Below are 18,617 nucleotides of genomic sequence, written 5' to 3'. Positions count from 1 at the left end.
TGCTGTATTTTGGCCGTGCACTGTAACTTCTCGCCACTGAGCTGAATGATTGCCTGTACCTAACAATAAAGTTAACCACAGAAGGATTTTCAGGGTTTTAGTGTTTAGGATGTAGAATGCAGGACTTTAATACAAAATGTATGAGGGAATGCTTGTGTACAGATAAGGCCCGGGCACATTTTAATGGACATGCTATGGATTGTGCTACTTCACACTCGTCAACATTATTGTGTCGAGTTCAACTTTGTTTAACTTTGATACACAAATTCACACCACTGATCACCAGAGCTGTCTAGATAACGTGGAGGCCATAATGGAGGAAGCTATTGTTGCCTATTAGCTGTGTTGCTTGATTCACTTTTATGAAACCCTCCTGCGTCTGAATATAAACTGGTTCACAAAAGAGAAATGGTTTGCAGACAGTTATGAGACAGGAGTTAGTGGAATTGAATAAGCTGCATGAATTTATAGGTTAGTATAACTGACAGTAAACAAACCAGCTAGCTCAGGAGCTCTTCACTGAATTAAATGTACAATCCCAACAACAAGATGCCAGAAACAACACATATTATATTTTAAATGTCTTAACTCAATACTAACTACTAACAATGTGTTAATGCCTGTATATCAGAAATATCCTCTTTTCTCATTTGTGATATAAAATCAGAAAGATTCAAGTTGTCAGACAACTGGAAGCTGAATTTTCCTTATTCAGTTCAATCTGAGACACAGAACAGATGCTACCTTTTCACGCTCCTGTATTTTTTTTTTATCCATTTGAAATCCTCTTGTTGATACACACTGCATGACACACAGCCAACTTCATGCGGCTGCAAACTGATTTAGAAATGAAACAGTCGTGAGCAAAACTCCTGCTGGAGTTGATATTTACTTTGCTGGGTTGTCTTTTGCGCATCCGTGACTTTGCAAATAAACCAAGCACATATTGCTCCAAAGGTAAAAAACAGAGAGAACAGCTAAGTATAAGTTTTCTTTATATGCTTGAAAACTCTAAAATTCACAAGACTGAAACTCATCTCACGTACGTATCAAACTTTTTGTCTCTATTATAAATCAAATAGAGACAAAGTAAAAGTATTAGATCTTGCTTTGACACTGAAGATATCTGGTGTTCCTGGCAAGAATGTTGCCTCCATCTGATTCCAACCCACCTCTGCAACCTGCTGCAGTACTTAGTGCCAGAGCTGTAAAACTGCTGGAAGCCCCAGCCAGTGAACTGTAGTTATTGATTGTTCAGGGACCACTGCGGGCCTGAGGTGGGTAATTGCATGATGGGCTCCTATGCCTGCAGGGACAGACAGAAGCCAGGAGAGAAATGGTCACATTGTGGCCTTAATGAACACCAGCAGGATGCCTCACAACTTTGATAACACAGAGCGGTGCAGTGGTAGACCTGCCCGCTTTGATAAGGGATTTAAAGAGTCTATCCTGAATGTTTACTGGAGCAAATAAAGTAAGACATGGGTTTATCTTTCAGCACGCAGTCAGACTTCAAACTTGGGGCACTGCCTTCTGGAAGAGAAATTAGATTTGATTTGTGATCAGTTGAGGATTTTGTTGCTTCAGGCTGGCAGTATGCTCCAAACATAATTGAATTTGGCATCTTCTCAAAGGCTGTCAAACTACTGTCAAATAACTGCACTGTGAGCGTATGAGAGCATGCTCACTACGACTTCAGTTTGTTTAGCGATATCCATGCCAACATTAAGGAGCTTGCAGCAGAAGGAGGCACAGTGGGAAAACCAGAAAGCTCAAAGCGTTACATACAACACAACCAGTCATGACGTGAAATTGATGACAGAATGCAGGAAACAATCACAGTGAGCTGTAAACTTTCAGAAATAGTCCACAAGTTGGTCACAAACCAACCATTTCCTCATGCAAAAACATTTCTACAGTCAGTCTTTAAAGTTGCAGCGATACCAGTTTAAGTGCTAATGATTCAGGCTGACAACCTGCCAGCTGCAGTGCTTTGAGTTTTAGCTGTTAAATGACTAACAGTTCAGTACAAATGAATCAACAACCTTTTGTTTGCTTCAGTCCTTTTAATGTAGTCTTAATGACATCTCGAAAAGGGACACACAAATGGAAGTTCTTTTCCAAAAGCGCTGTCTGCTAAGGAAGCACTTTCTGCACAGCTCAACATTTCCCCCCCATAACCTGCAGATTAGCTTTGTCTGCTGGGCCATTTTCTTTCATGTAATCTACTTTGAAGGAGAAAAGAGGCAAGGCAAACTGCCACCTCGGCATTGTCTCTGTAGATATGAGGGGTCTTGTGGCCTTTGTCTTGTGAAAATGCTGAGGCGAGTTAATGAGAAGTGTCTTCCCGGAGGCCGGCGGTGGCCTGTCCTGTCTCAAGGACTGGCCACTGCGAGAGCTTGTCATTTATTTAGACCTTGAATTAGGCTTTCAGTTTGGTAATGGCCTTCAATAAGCAAATCCAAAATGATGACAGGCGATAAACTGTATACAGTATTTCCTTTGAGCTACTAAAGCTTTGACATGCTTTATAATGACTTGACTTTAACTTTTTCTTCCTTCTTCTCTGTACCAACAGATACATTTTTACCCTCTATGTTAAAATCAACATGTTCCATCAATATTTAAAACTGATTTTCCACCAACATTACACAAAGACTGAGCTGCCTCAATAAAAACATGCTTTAGTCACCAGGAGCACTATTGTGGGGAAACAACACACATTGTCAGTGAACAGATTGCAGGTAATATAATTTTTTTTCTTGTCATGCTGATAAAAAAAGCAGCAAAAAAATCGCAATGAAAGATATAGTTTAGCTAATCCAAATCAGTTACATCTAAAGCTCATTCTTAGGTTTCATCATTATTTAAATTAAAAACTGGGCTCTATAAAAACAATGATGCTCATAGTTTAGTTTGAGTGAAGAAATTTAGCAACATTAAAACAATTTTTATTGGTGAGCAGAGTGCTTTTGTGCTACCTGGGTGAAGCGATTGAAGGAAGAGTGACCTCCAAATTGAAAAACCCTTGTTAACAATTGTAATCACGATAATATCTCAAAGCTTTGTATAGAAAGGCCATCCTGAACTCTTGTTTTTGCTCCAGAATATCAACTGAGCATTGACCCCAACAGTGCCCACGCTCTGATGTCAGCGAGTGAGACAGATGGACTCTGTGAGTGGGGGTTGTTTGAGTGAAGTAAACTAACCTGTGATTTGGGATTTGATGGTTGAAAGGATTGTTGGCTTGAATCAGTCAGGAGAGAAGTTAACAAAGGCATGAACTGCAGGAGTAATAGAGTGGAAGAATGCGAGCAGCTGAGTACCCCTGTGTCCAACATGAACCACTCAAACAGGTTGGAGCTGCTCGGCTTTAACTTAAAAACTGAAGTACATTTTCTCTTCATATACATGCAAAACCCATTTTTTTGACAGAACGAGCAGACGTCCTCCGAGTTGCTGGCCCACTAATCCCTATACAGTTTGTTACAGATTATGTATTCCCTTGCTTTAAACGGAATTTCAGGCACTAATCTGATTTACAAGAATAAATCTCATTTTTTCTGCATTTCTCAGAGGTATTTATGACTGTGACTGGGCCTTTGCTCTCCATACTTTTATTCGTGCATTCATTTATCTGTGTAATTATATGTAAATCATCTCTGAATTCACCTTTTATCTGTTTCTTTGTTTCCAGATGGTGCTCTGATTAATTACTGTGTTGTACTTTCTGTGGAAACTTAATGCTTCGTCACTTGCAGTACAGTGTTTTTTTCCTGGCATGGGGGCCAATATAAATAATTTGGATCCAGTTTTCTTGCTGTGCTACCGTTAAAGGCTTGTGTTTTGTTTAGTATTTTTCGGTGCCCAGCATTTTGTGTTGTTTTTTCAGTTTTTTCAAATGAGGAGAGAAAGTATGCAGCAGCCTAGAGAAAAAGTACTACACCCAGCATCTCTGTCAAAGGGCTCTGACTTTTTGTGTAGCTGCTGCAACAGCTTCCAGTTTCCAGTCAAAAATATCTGAACTTTTCAGAAACGCGCTGGTGTCGTCACTGTTGCCCTTTTTCAGGCAACCGATCATATATCAGATGGGGTGGGACTCACCCCGGTAACCAAGAAAATGGAGGAGAAGCTTGTTCTGGCTCCATCTACCCTGAGGTTTATGATGAGTAAGGCAGAAATCATAGCAGAGACAAAAGAAACATGAAAAAACAACTGTGCTCAGAGTTGTGTTTGACCAACAGCAGGACTCCACACACACACACACACACACACACACACACACACACACACAGACGGCGGACAGCACAGAGGTCAATGTGGAGACAGTGAACCAGGTGACCTTTTTACTCCGGTTGACAACAAGTAAAGCCACTCAGGTGAAGAGCGAGTACATTTTTTCCATTGAAGAAAGCCTTCACAGGCATTCTTTACTCTTCTTTCAATGAAGAAATACTCTCCAGTTCTGATATAACTGTTGCTATAGCAGCATCTACCTCTTTAGGAGCTGCCATTGCATGCCATCACATCTATACCTCTCCCCTGTGTAGCTACCAGTAGTTCCTCACAGAACGCTGATTGGTCAGAACAGCTGTGGTTATGCCACGAGTGCATAACATGAAACCCAGAAAGATTCTGGCATCACATGGTCTTGTGAATACAGCTGCCTCACAAGGTAACTTGTGTTTGAAACCTTCAAAATTTTCAGAAATGCACTTAGTAACTGGATTTTTCCAGAAAAACTCTTGACTGCAACTACAAACATAAAATGGTCTTATACTTTCAAATTGCCCAGATTTGCTCCTGCATTTGAAGCTTAAAGACACTTTTAGAGGCATTTAAATGGAAGCACGGGAATGCAATTTTTTGTCAAGGACACACAGGGTTGCAGCATGACATTTACAGTATTACATTGCTTTGGATAAATCATTTTATTTTTTTACATTGATGGCCATGATTATTGCATTACTTCTATGTGTCTTGTTATTCTATATAACATTGATACATCACATAAAGCGTGCATCTGTAAAAGCATTGTTTGTCACTGCATGGTCTGTCATATTTAGATTTTTGTGAGACGACATGAGACATCTTCTAAAAGACAGAACGGTCATGATAAATGGCTAACTTATCAATGAAAATCGTCATAAAAGGAAGAGGACGAAATAAAAATACTGGGAAATGTAGCAGATGCACTACCAGTGACAGTAATATGTATGAAAAATCCGACGAAGCTCAGATTTAAAAAAAGAGGTAAAGTTCAGACAGAAGGCAGAAGCAAATGTGCAGTACAATTTATCTGAAAATGTTTCTAGGCAGTGTGCTAATATCGCTTGAAAAAGCAAATGAGGCAGAGTAACAACCATGTTAAGATGATCTTGATGGGGGATCCAGCCAGCAGTCAGGAGAGACCATTATGTGCGGTTAAATGGTTTTGAAAGATTTCCTCTTGCTCCCCCACCTCTCATTTCAGAGATTTCAGCAGGTGCACATGCACACATGCATGAGCACAAGCACAGTCGACCAAAAACAGACACAGACACACACACACACACACACCTGGAAGTCTCAGCTTTGTGCAGGAAGGTACATCATGTTATTATTCCAAATGTGGCGTAAGTGAATCTAAACCACATTGACTACATCAAATATGACGAGCATGCACAATTTAGGCGCTGGCGTCATGCTAAAAAAACACACTTTGGAAAATGCGGCTGGCAGTACACACACTGAAGATAAATCACTTCAGATGATGTGCATTTTCTGAGCATTCTATAATAACTTTAAAGCAAATTTTCATCGTCACAGGCCCACGCTGATGGTAATATAAATGTCCTGAGAATTTCAGGTCATAAGATCATGACTCTTTTGAACAGACACAGGTCCAAGGCCCTCATGACAAAATACTATATATAATGGTCTCACTGGCAATGTTTCTGTTCTCATAGTGTGTTCTATCCTTGTCACCTGAGCTATGGATATTCTCTGATGGGACAAACCTGTGAAGGACCTCATAAATCACATTCAACATTTCTCAAAGACACAAAGTTTGAGGCCTCTTAGGTTGACACCACGTAGTCCCTCTGGCCCACGTCACAGTGCAAACCTTTCTGTTCCAGACCTCTTTGTTGCAAATGCAGCTTTATAAAAACACTCTATTTTAAGATTATGGATGCTTTTACAGGAAAGTAATTTAAAATATTCAAATATACTGTCACTATTTCCAGCTTTGTAGAGGATATAAATAATGGACGCTGAAATGTTGAGTGACAAATTTTCTGTTCTATTCTACAAAAAATGCACTTACAGCATAACAGTATGAACTCCTTGATGAGCATGCACTTTACCATGTCAGAGAGCCAGAGGTTTCTCTGTCATACAGTTCATTCCTGCAGTCAAAGTTAATTATTGCCACAAGGATGGAACATTTGAGCTCAGTGCACACCCAGCATTTGTTCTGGCCCTTCATCTCTGTCCAAAGAAAGCTGTGTCCGTTATCTCCTGACTGTGCAAGTTGATGCGACCACCACGCAGGAAGAGAAAATGACGTCATTTTGCTGTCTCACAGTGGCATCTGCTTTATTTGAAACCACACCCTAAAAAATCTTAAACTGATTTTTGGTTGCTTTAAATTGTAAGAGAGGGTGAAAGCACTATCATAAATGAATGATTATGAGTTTTATAAATGTGTTATCATATATAATTTTCTCAAGAAAAAACAAACCTCTGATTAGTTTAAGTTTCTTTTCATCTGTATTTTATGTCCCAAGACACCCAAAAGTTGTGGTTTCTGCTGATGGGCGTAGTTTTTAGTAAATTATCTTTCAATGATCTTCTGGTAATAGAAAGCCAAAAAAAAGAAGGGGGAAGAAATGAGCTGCAGCACAAGTAATCACAACCCAGAAAAAGTGTTAAACACACAGAGTGGTGCCACTGCCAATAGTGTGGGAAGGGGGGTCCTCTGGGGGATCCAGCCACAGCGAAACAAAGATGAAATATCATTTTACTTTTTTTAATAATCTCAGATAAAAATAACAAGCTTCCATAAGTGCTTATGGGTGCATCATGTTGTGTTGTGGTTCAAAAATATAGTAAGTGTGAAGGATAAATGCACAACTGGCCTCGGCAAATGAAACATACAAAAAAAAACTAAAATATTCACTTCACTGGAAATAACTAAAAACCAACTAAAAACAGGCTAAATGGAAAAAAGGGACACAGTTCTAGCTGTGACAGTGCCGCTGCATCCACTGGTGCGTTTGTGCAGAATTTCCACAGTTTTTTTACTCACTGGATTACGCCATTTTGCCTGTTAATCCAGTGTTTTCTTATTTTGTTTAAACAGAATTTTAGTCTCCTCTTGCAGAGCATCAACTAACCCACTATCAACCTGTGGCGATAAGAAGGTAAAAACAAACAAACAGGTTCTGATTCTGAGGACAGAAAGGATGGACATTTATTTGAAACATGAAGCATCATTAAAGCACCATTAACAGACTGAATAAAATACCAGAGTAAGTGTTAATGAGCTCAAAGGTGTAAAGACTCTTTGTTAAAATATCTGTCATTATATGGATCACACTGATTGTGCTGCTGTAAAGTTACAAAGTTACAAGTTTTAGATTTAACTGCAGAAAATGTACGACACCTGTCAGCTGTTTATTCTAAATATTGTTGTGCAGATATCGAGGACAGTCCTTCTGACTGAAGGACGTCCACACATGCATGTACACTAGTGGTATCTTTATTTCATGTGCATTTGTGTTATAATTTTCATCTAATTACATTATTTATTTTTATGTCTAATAAACTCAGGAAATTTATGTCAATAACTAGCCACTACAAATAACACAAATTACCTCCTAGGAAGGGAAAAAAATGGAGGACATATCCTTCTTGTGCTCTGAGATTTTTGACAGTATTTATCAATCTACTGTCTTCTGCAGACTGAACACTGTCTGTACCAACAGCTGTGAGAAACCCTGGAGGCAAAACTCCATCATGACTGACTTACAGCACCTGCTCCATTGGACATTATTTGTCTGGAGAAAAGGTTTATGTTCTGCCAACAAGTCCCGTTTCCTCCCACTCAGTCATGCCACCGTGACTCCCAGACTGCCACAACACCACGGTCAAAGCGACCGAAGGAGGGACGAACTTCTTCCCACAAGCAAGTCTTTACATGAGTTCATTCAGTTTCCCATTTATTCAAGCTGCCATCTGGTAAATCGTCATTTCCTAGCTGCTACTTGGCCACTGTACACATCACAAACTTCATCCTTGAACCCCACCTGAATTTTGTGTGCACCTGTAATCCATACATACGGTGCGGCTTGTTTTTGTGGCCTGCTGTGAATGGATGGCATGAAGAGAGGAGTACTCTTCACCTCATTACATGATCCATTTAAAAACTTGAGAGCAGATGCTTCGGCAGGCTGATTAAATGATGGCTGACATCCTCAGCCAACATGCCTCTCTCCCATGAAAAGGCATCTGCGGCACTTAGAGTTGCAGCAAAACAATGCTCCTCTTAAATCCTGCCTGGATACTCTTCCACATATGTGTGGGACAGTTTTAGTGGCAATGTCTGGAAGGCTGAATCAAGCTGTGTGAATCCATCTGTCCATTCAACACCTCAGACATGATTAATGATGCATTTTTATGTTAAGTTTCAGCGTTTTTGACGTCGTTTTCACGGTCAGCCTTAATTTCATTTTAATAGCATAAGTGAGAATTTGTTGATTTTTTTTTCTTAAGTCAGTAATGAGGTCTGTTATTCAGCCACAGTCAGCCACTTTAGTCTAGCCTGATAAATCAACTATAGAACGGATTACCATCAACACAGTCATGGTGACCAGAAAATGAATACTAATGTCTCTGGTGATGTCTTTGGTTATGACTTTATACCTGTAAAACTAATGACTTTCTCTTTAGCCCCAGTTGAACTTCGCGTTTAGTACCAATTTGCAGATGTTAGCATGCCAACATGATTGACTAGGATAGCGTGGTGAACTATATCAGGCATGTCAAGTGGGATGTTTCAATGAAAACCACAAACAACAGAGTGACTGCTAAATACCCCTACTCAACTCAACATTTCACAATAAGTCAAAATATTTTTTTTATCTTTGGAAACTTTTGGATCTCCTCTAGAATTTAAGGTCCACTGTGTACGTATCTATTGGCATAAGATCACAGACATGGAAAATAATATTCATGAGTATGTTTTCATCACAAGAAAATAAGAACCGTTGTGCTTCTGTTGCCTTAGAATGAGTTCTTTATATCTTCCATGGAGTCTGCCATGTTGTACTGCCACATTTCTACAGTAGCTCATAAAGAACAAACACTGGCTCTAAAAAGGGCCTGTTTTTTTTGCATTTTTTGCAGCCAATATAGAGGTAGGTGAAACAAGGGGTATTCAGTTGGTTGCAATCTGCAACCTCACCACTAGATGCCACTAAATCCTACACACTGGACATTTAAAAAAATGTTCCAATAATGTGGGTTTGTACAGTGTTCAGCTGCACAGCATTAGTAGCAAGGAAATTAAAGGCACTGTTTTAAAATGAAAAATGTACGTGTAGCTGAATGAACTGTTCAGAGAATCAACAGAGCACAGTTTGAGGCACTTCTGTATGTCAGCAGTGTTTGCAAAGTTGTAATTTTGAGAGTGTGAACAATGGCAATATTCAACTACAGTCGTGTTGTAAAGCTATCAAACATTAAAATTTCCCTGGTCTGCAGAATGTATCAAATCGCTTGGGTAAAAACTGCAAATCCGAGGGTTTAATATGAATATGCACGATGAGCCTGATTCCAAAGAGAGACATTAATAATAAACTACACATCGAGAATGTAAGATCTTAAAAGCTTTGAGACACAAAGTGCTGTAGGAGTCACATCACAGGCATTAACACTCAGCTTAAGCGATTAAAAAGCTGTTCTGTCTGTGCATTTCCCCAGCAACACCAGTTTCTCATGAAGGAGAATCTCATTATTGCTGCCATTATGTGACACCAAAGCAGATGCTTCTTTGAGGAACTTATTGCCATTTAGAAAACTGGTTTTAATGGATAGACTGTCATCACTTCAGAGCAACTCTTCAGAGCACGAGGGGAACAAGGCGGAGTGACAAACTCAATTAATCACACTCTGGTTCGTTCACCGCAGGCACAAGATGGTGGCTTTGTACCTGGATGCTCATTATAGCTGGCTTCTTGATGTATGAAATAGAAATGGCACACTAACTGTTTTGTCTTTTGTTTAAGGCTCATCTATGTTTAGCCATCCATCATGCTAATAGACTCTCCCCACTTTGTTGTGCTGATTTGGTCCTTTTAAAATCCATTTTTCATGTCATACCTGAATTGCTTTAATAGCATCCTGACTTGTAGTTTCACATCATTGAGAAACGTTTTAAAAAGGCAGAGCAAGTTCAACAAATCAGCGGAAGCAAAACAATCACCACAAGTGTTTTGGCAGCTGATGAGAATGCTATTTTACGGATGATTTATGTAAAAATTCACACAATAAAATAACCTTCATTATACAAGATGTGCCTTATTGGCTGTCTGTGTGTCTCCTGTCTATTTTTATAACGTTTCTACTGTATTTTGCACATTACAAAGCACGGCAATGCACAAAGAAAAAGAGAAAATGGATACAAGGATACAGTTAAAAGGATACAGTTAAACTATATTTGGCTAAAACGGATTAAAGGAAATCAAAGAAATCATGGCAAAAAATGGAACCCCCAAAAACAAATGGCATGCTGTAAGAAAATGCATATAGGCTGAATCCAACTTCAAACAAATTGAACAAAAAAAGTAAGAAGTATTCTTGTGGGAATATAACTAAGAACAGCAGCTGCCAACCTGGGACATTTTGCAAGACAATTAAAAGCAATATGAAAGAGAAAATGAACTTCTGTTATAATTTTTTTGGCCAATTTCTGTGTTTTTCCTATCAAATATTTCATACTCCTTCCTTTATGCATTCAGAGAGCAGCAGCAGGGATGTGGAACCCAGGTGTGACGGGCTCACAGCTGTGTGTCTGCATCTGCTGCTGCTGTACAGACTCAAGAGGGTGAAAAGCTGCACTCCACAACAGACACCAACAAACATGATGCATTAGTGTCATCTGGCAGAGAAGAGGAGGCATCTTTCACTGCCCTATCAATAATCTACATGTGCTGCACATTATTTAAATGTCAAACCATCATGCTTCCCCAGCTAAACCTCAAGTTCTCATATTACACTGTAAACATCCTTTTAAGGAGCTTTAAACACAAGAAGGACAGGGCCGAACTGCCTCAGAGACCGACCAGTTTGATGACAGGGAAGTGCCGGGTTTGGCTCCTGGCTGAGTCAGCTAATTGGACCACTAACTGGTTAGTGCTACAACAAGTACGGAGTTACCTGATGGGGAAATACTATAAGGAAACTCCGTAGTTCACCAAGAGTTGAAGCAGTGCTGCCAGACGACATCAGAGGGACAACCAGAAAATATTTTCTCCATAAAATTTCTCTCAAAGTTTCACCCAAATCAGAGAATAAGGTTGGAAATTGGTAATTTTGTACAGAATTCAGTGAGGTCCGGTCCCCAGAAACACTTGCAGCAGCATCATAAAGATTTGAGGATCACTTCATTAAAGCTACAGTATATCATGCTAATATTGAATGAAAAATTAAAATACAATATGTGATTTTATTATCTATTTCCTGCCTGACAAAGATACCTCTGGGACTGTTTAATTTAAACATTTTAAATATGCAGACAAGAATCACGAGCCCTGCTACTTCTACATTTTTTATGGCTGCACCAGTACATCACTAGTAAAATTGCAGATGTCTAGTGGATAACTTTACATGCATCTCGTGGGAATTTGGCACGACATATTTAGCTTGGAAATCACATCATCTTGGCCATGCATGAACATGATGAGTGTATCCAGCATTTCCTTTCTGGGGAGGAATACAAGGTACATGGTGTGAGGATAAATAGTTAATTTTGTATCCATCATTTTAATCAACATCCAACTGTAATGCCATTTGACCGATATACCATCTAGACATTATAATAGACCAAAGGCTATTTAGCCTCTGGAAAGCACGTGTCTCAGACATGAAGACTGCACCCTGATGTGGAGATGATCTGGCCTTGGTAAACCTGAGGCGATAAACCACAGCTACTCCATCCTTGCAAAACCCTGGAGATCCCTGTCAGATTGGATTTGTGTGAGGCCATCGTGCTGTAACATGAGGAGGTGAGCATGTTTTATGTGCATCATGTCCACAATAGGCCTCCACCTTGTTCAAGCTATGGAGATGGTGCATATCTCTCGCTCTGGTCCTAAATAATTGAAAGCACTTAGTGTGTCATGTCACTGGGGACTCTGTCCACACATTTGACCTGCCTGATGGGGTCAAAAGACGACAATTCAAGACTCTCTAGGAGTCATTAAGAAATCTTTGTAAGACATGTCTCCCAGAGCTGTGACGGAAAATAGCCAAGTTGGATCTTTTGGAACTATTTTGGCAGGGGGAATCTGCTGAGGATTTGTGCCAGCAGCATCATACTCTCATTCAGTTCCAAACAGTCTTTCACAATTTTTGTCAGTGATAGTCTGCTAATCCCTGAAAGACTAAATCCGGTTTTCTCTTCTCCACCTACACAGGGAGGCCAAAAGGTCAGCTACAGAACAACAGTGCAGCAGGGGGGAGCAGTGTCTTTTGGCTAACTACAGTATCACTTTCATCCTATTTACACCAGGTATTAAAGTGGAATATATATATCATCCAGATATGTTATCTGGATAACAAAGTACCCGATCCTCCCTTTGCTTTTACACCTTAATGTGTTCTTGTTATCCTCAATAAAATTGGATCATTGTCCTCTTGAGCGAAACCTGTGTGTGAGTTTGTGGAAACTTTATAAACTTTGTGAAACAATTTTCTTACTTTTTTAGCCCCTCTTGTAAACATGGCAAATTTAATAGGTTCCATTAAGTTTTTATTTGTGTAAAAAGTATTGTGTCACTTTGTTCCAGTGTGTTACAGTACCAGCATGTAGACTACTCTGACTAGAGAAATTATGTGCCTTGTTAAGAGCAGATCAGCTGCTTCGAGCTGCAGAGATGAGTGCAACACACACCGTCACAGACAGTTATTTCTTACTGTACATCATTCATTTCCCACCCATATTGCTTTCATTTTTCATGCAGTTCTGTTGAATAATGCATCTTTTGGTGCTTCCAGGCACAGAATAGATGTATAATCTTGCTCGTTCTCTAAATTTGACAGCCTTTATTGGCTAAAAACAAATATCTGCATCAATGTTATGTTGTGTACAGATGGCAGCATGTTGTACAGATTGCATTTACACCTGCGTAAGATCCGAACACAATGCGAGGACCCCTTCAGACGTGGTCAGGCAGATCCGATCACATTCCAATCACCACAAATTTACACCTCTCAGTAAGATGTTTTCCTTGTCTGGATAACACGTCACGATACAGATCGCATTATAATACTATGGGTAAATGAAATGTTTGACACTGTGTTGCCATTTTTCATTTGGTGATTCCTGGCATATTTCATAAAACAGAATCTCCACGTTATGTATATGCATGGTTTTGATGTAATCTTATTGTTTGATGCAATGGTAATGTTTTATCTCTATTGTTTACTGTAGTGTACATGCAAACATTGCTGATTAGGTATTTTAATATGGACTCCAGAAAGAGTTGTAGGAATCCCACTGTCCTAGTGTCAGTATGAACTTTCCACTTTCACTATAGGCTTATAAGGCTTTGATGGGCTCAATCACCAATCTATGTTTCAGTAAACACTAATATATAATAATATTCAATAATATTCAGAACTTTGATAGGGTCATGTAAACAGCCTGGATATTCAGAGTTCGTGAGTTTGTGCTTTTATGTAGTGTAAAACTGTCCTGAACAGACCAATAGTTTTGAAGATATTTCAGATATTAGTCAGCAACCCAGTAACAGCTGTACAGCTGGAATGGACAGCTGGTTCTGAGGACAGTTACAGCCGAGGCGAGGTTTGAGTCAGCAGGAATGAAGGAATGGTTTCAGTAGCCCTTACACACTTCTGATACCTCACATTTGGCATTGGCAGAATAACCAGACAGGAATGTCTGTGTTTGAATAACTCAGCAAATTGAATTATTTTAAAATCAATGCACTTTATCACATTAATGCAAGAATCCATAACAATCCAACATTGCCATTTGTCCTGCTTATTTATTTGCACATTGACTACAATGGCATGATACAGCGAAAGAAATTAGAGGGATAATAATAATACTGCAGCATATTTGTAATGACAAATCATCTGATGCTGAAAAGGTTGCAGTCATCTCATGGCATATATCACCTTGCTGTACTTGTAATGACGAGGGAAGCTTTCTATTGCCCCATCATACTGAGTTAAGTGGCATGCTGATTCAGCAGATTATAGCACCATAGTGTAGATATGCAATCTGACCCGCTCCACCTGCTCTAATCCTGGTGCCGTATCGATTCACTAAGATGTTTGTGTACAGATTCTGCTCAATTGGTGCTTCAAACTAGACACATTTTATAAAAAACCCCCATTGCTTGTGATAAGAGGTTTCTCTGTTTTGCTGATTGGTTGATGGTGCTGAAGAATACTTTTCTCCTTGGTGTGTTGTCCAGAATTTGAGTGGCTTTTGGCAGTTGATTTTGAGGTGAACTACTGGCAGGGGCTTTAACTTGTTTTGTTACTTGCAACTGAAGAGGATGAAGAAAACTACTGTTTGTTATCCATAAGAGTTTTGTTTTCTGTGAAGTACTTTGATCTCAGTTTGACCTTCATTCCAGTAACCTCTTGATAAAAGATGTCTGAGAACATTAGGAGTGAAAAATGAAGTCTTCACTGTCTGCAGCGATACACAACGTGACCCCATGTCTGTTTCATGCAGGTTATCTTCCTTGATGTCTTGTGAAGAAGTCAGCTGTTAATATGTTTTGGCAAATGAACGACAGCCGCCAAGAGAAAAATTGGCGCCTGAGAATTAGTGACATGTTTTAGGGGCAAAACATCATGGATGTAAATACAACATCAGTCTGCTTGTATTCATTAAATCATTTGAAACTTCTTTCACTTTTTGCTGTTGCCAAATCAATATTTGACATTGAATTTGTCAGTAATTCTCTTCTCAGAGTTAAAACCAATCCCCCATGCTTGTAATCCCTGCAGAATAGTCACACTACATATACAATAATCCCACGATACAAGATGAAAAATATCCATCCCGTTTCTTTCATTCCGTGTAGAAGCTCTGAAGAAGACACACTGAAGCAATCATCAGCTGTTTTGTGCCATAAAACATTCAGGCTGGATTGTTCAGGTCAGGGAGGAGTGAAAGTCAACAGAAAGGTCATTTAACCCTGTGATGGAGTTTTGTTCATCACGGTCACTGGGAATTTAGCAGGAGCTGGAATCAGCCTTTGAGCTCTGTGTACTTCAGGTGGATTAGGACTGCTTTTGGTCTTTAGTTCTATTTTTCATTAAATCTTTCATAATTTTGTGTTTCCAGGTAAACAGTCACAATGGAGGGATTTTCTTTTCGGGTTTTGTTTTGTTCTGATTTTTGCCTGAGGTCATGCAGTGTATACACAGCTCTGAACAGGCGAGCCCAACTGCATTTTAACTAAGAATTGCCACAGGAAAATAGGAAAATATAGTGCATGCCACTCAGGCCCAAAGTCCCAGCATCCCACATGTACATCTGTTCACATCCAGCGAGGCCACAGATTCATGCAGGCCAAACAGCAAGTTTGGAAGGAACAAACTACAGTATGTTTTAAATAAGACTGCATGTGCCATAAATCACATGCAAGTATATATCTCCCTGTGTTTTCACAACAGAATTCATGCAGGCCAAAGAGCAAGTTTGTAAGAAACAAAATGTTACTATGCCACTACAGTATGTTTTAAATAAGACTGCATGTGCCTGTACCATAAATCACAGATAAGTATATGTTTCAGACTGTTTTCAAAGCTGAAGAGTGACCTGTTTGACATATTATAGCCCAAACTGAAGGAGGGAGAGTAGGAATGCCATGCAGAGTCTCAACAACACATGTAGGTGATAATAGGAGAGATTAGAAAGACCACTTTCAAATCCTGTAGTGAAGGTTTAGCATAGCAAAACAGCTCAAATACAGTCAAATTAGTAAGCTGGTGCATGAATGACCATGAGATGCAGCTCAGCTAACAGTTTTACACTACATAAAAGCACAAGAGCTGAGAATGACAACTTCTTGTGTGTAAAATATATTTGCATGAGTAGGAAATGGAGCCCAGAAATTAAGGTCGAAGGCAATTTTCTACCTTACAATTACTTTGTCAAGCTGCTGCCTGTTTCATGTAATGTTTAGCTCACACATTATTTCGACTTTAAGAAGTCAACATAGCAAATGTGAACAGTTTTTGAAATGCATATAGACTGAATCCAACTTGTATTCTATGAAATTAGAAGTGTGCTCTTATGTTAATATAACTTTAAACGGCGGTTTCTAACCTGCCACTTGAGACCATAGAAGGTGTCCCAAAATACATTTTTGTAAGGTATTTAAAAGGGATATGAAAGAAAAAAGAGAACTTTTGTTCCATTTTTCTCCAATTTTACTATTAACTTGTCCAGTATTGTGTACTTTTCTACCTCTGAGCCTATAGAAATACTCTGAATGAAATAATCTTAGAAGGAAAAATCTCTCTGCCATTAAAATGTTCAAAACTAATGACTGTATTCAGGCTATAACGTACGTCAATCAACCACAAATTCAAATTGTTCTGTTTTAAGGGATCACAGTTCAAAAAGGTTGCAAACCACTGATTTAGAATAGTTATTCTCACAGAGGACTACTTTCAATCTGCAGGTTTTTTGCTATGTGCTCTGAATGCACTGTAGCTGATGTCATGCAGGCTGTTTTGTTCTTCCATTTGTTCCTGATGCATTCACGAGCTGCAGCGCGGAAGTGAAACCCAGGTGTGACGGGCTCACAGCTGTGCATCTGCATCTGCTGCTGCTGTACAAACTCAGAGGGTGAGAGGCTGGGCTCCACAACAAACACCAAAAAACATGCTGCATGAGTGTCATCTGGCAGAGAAGAGAAGCATCTTTCACTGCCTCGATCAATAATCTACATGTGCTGCACTTTATTTCAATTTCAGACTATAATGTTTCCCCAGCGGGCCTCAAGCTCTCATATTCCCACATAAACATCCCCTCAAGCAGTTTTAACTTTAAAGGCCCCCTACTCTCATGCAACAGGCTGCCACTAATGATAATTTTCACTGTTGATTCATCTGTTGATTATTTTCTGGATTAATCAATTAGTTGTTTGGCCTATAAAATGGCAGAAAATGGTGGAAAATGTCAGTGTTTATCAAAACCCAAGATGGCGTTCTGAAATGTTTTGTTTTGTCTACAACCCAAAGATAGATAGATATAGATAGATGGATAGATATACTTTATTTATTCCAAACTGGGAAATTGCAGAATATTCAGTTTACTGTCAAAGAGGAGTAAAGGGCCAGAAAATAATCACATTCAAGAAGCTGGAATCACAGAATTTTGACTTTTCTTTCTTTAAAAAAGTACTCAAACCAATTAATCAAATTATCAAAATAGTTGGTGATTAATTTAATAGTTGACAACTAATCGATTAATCGTTGCAGCTCCAAATAACAAAGAAAAAATGTGTTTTGCTTGTTTCACTTGGGTGTTCGACCTTCACCATGCAGAACAATGTACGTACAGAGTTTAACACTGGAAGGCTTTTTTCAAGTTCATATGCTGGAGGGGGGTGTTTCTTTGTGCTCACCTTAAACCTCAGTCCACTAAGCTGTTTGTGTACAGATTCTGTGTAATTGGCGCTTCAAACCCCCAACACTGCTTGTGATAAGAGGTTTCTATCTTTTGCCGAGTAGTTGATGGGGCTGAAGGTTACCTTTCTCTGTGCAGTGCAGACATGAATTTAAGTGACTTTAGGAAGCTGATTTTGAGATGAAATCTATATGCCGACATGGGTTTTAACCTATTTTGTGCCATGCAGGCTATCTTCCTTGATAGCTTGTGAGGGAGTCAGAGCTGTTAATGTGTTCTGGCAAACGACTGACAGCTGCTGTGAGAAAAATTGGCGCCTGAGAATTAGTGACATGTTTTAGAGGCAAAACATCAAACATAATGTATTGAAGCTTTAAAGCTACAGTTGTGTTGTTGCCAAACATGCAGTGTGAGCTACAGTATTCAACCGCTCCTCATGGTGGGATGTATTTATAGTAATTAACTACTGAACATGGATGTAAATACATCAATGTGCATGTCCACAGCTGCATATATTCATTAAATCATTTGAAACTTCTTTCACTTTTTGCTGTTGCCAAATCCATATTTGACATTGAATTTGTCAGTAATTCTCTTCTCAGAGTTAAAACCAATCCCCCATGCTTGTAATCCCTGCAGAATAGTCACACTACATATACAATAATCCCACGATACAAGATGAAAAATATCCATCCCGTTTCTTTCATTCTGTGGAGAAGCTCTGAAGAAA

The sequence above is a fragment of the Chelmon rostratus genome, chromosome 9 (genome assembly GCF_017976325.1).
Source record: "Chelmon rostratus isolate fCheRos1 chromosome 9, fCheRos1.pri, whole genome shotgun sequence".
NCBI classification, from domain to species: domain Eukaryota; kingdom Metazoa; phylum Chordata; class Actinopteri; order Chaetodontiformes; family Chaetodontidae; genus Chelmon; species Chelmon rostratus.
Note: the sequence above shows the minus strand (reverse complement) of the source record.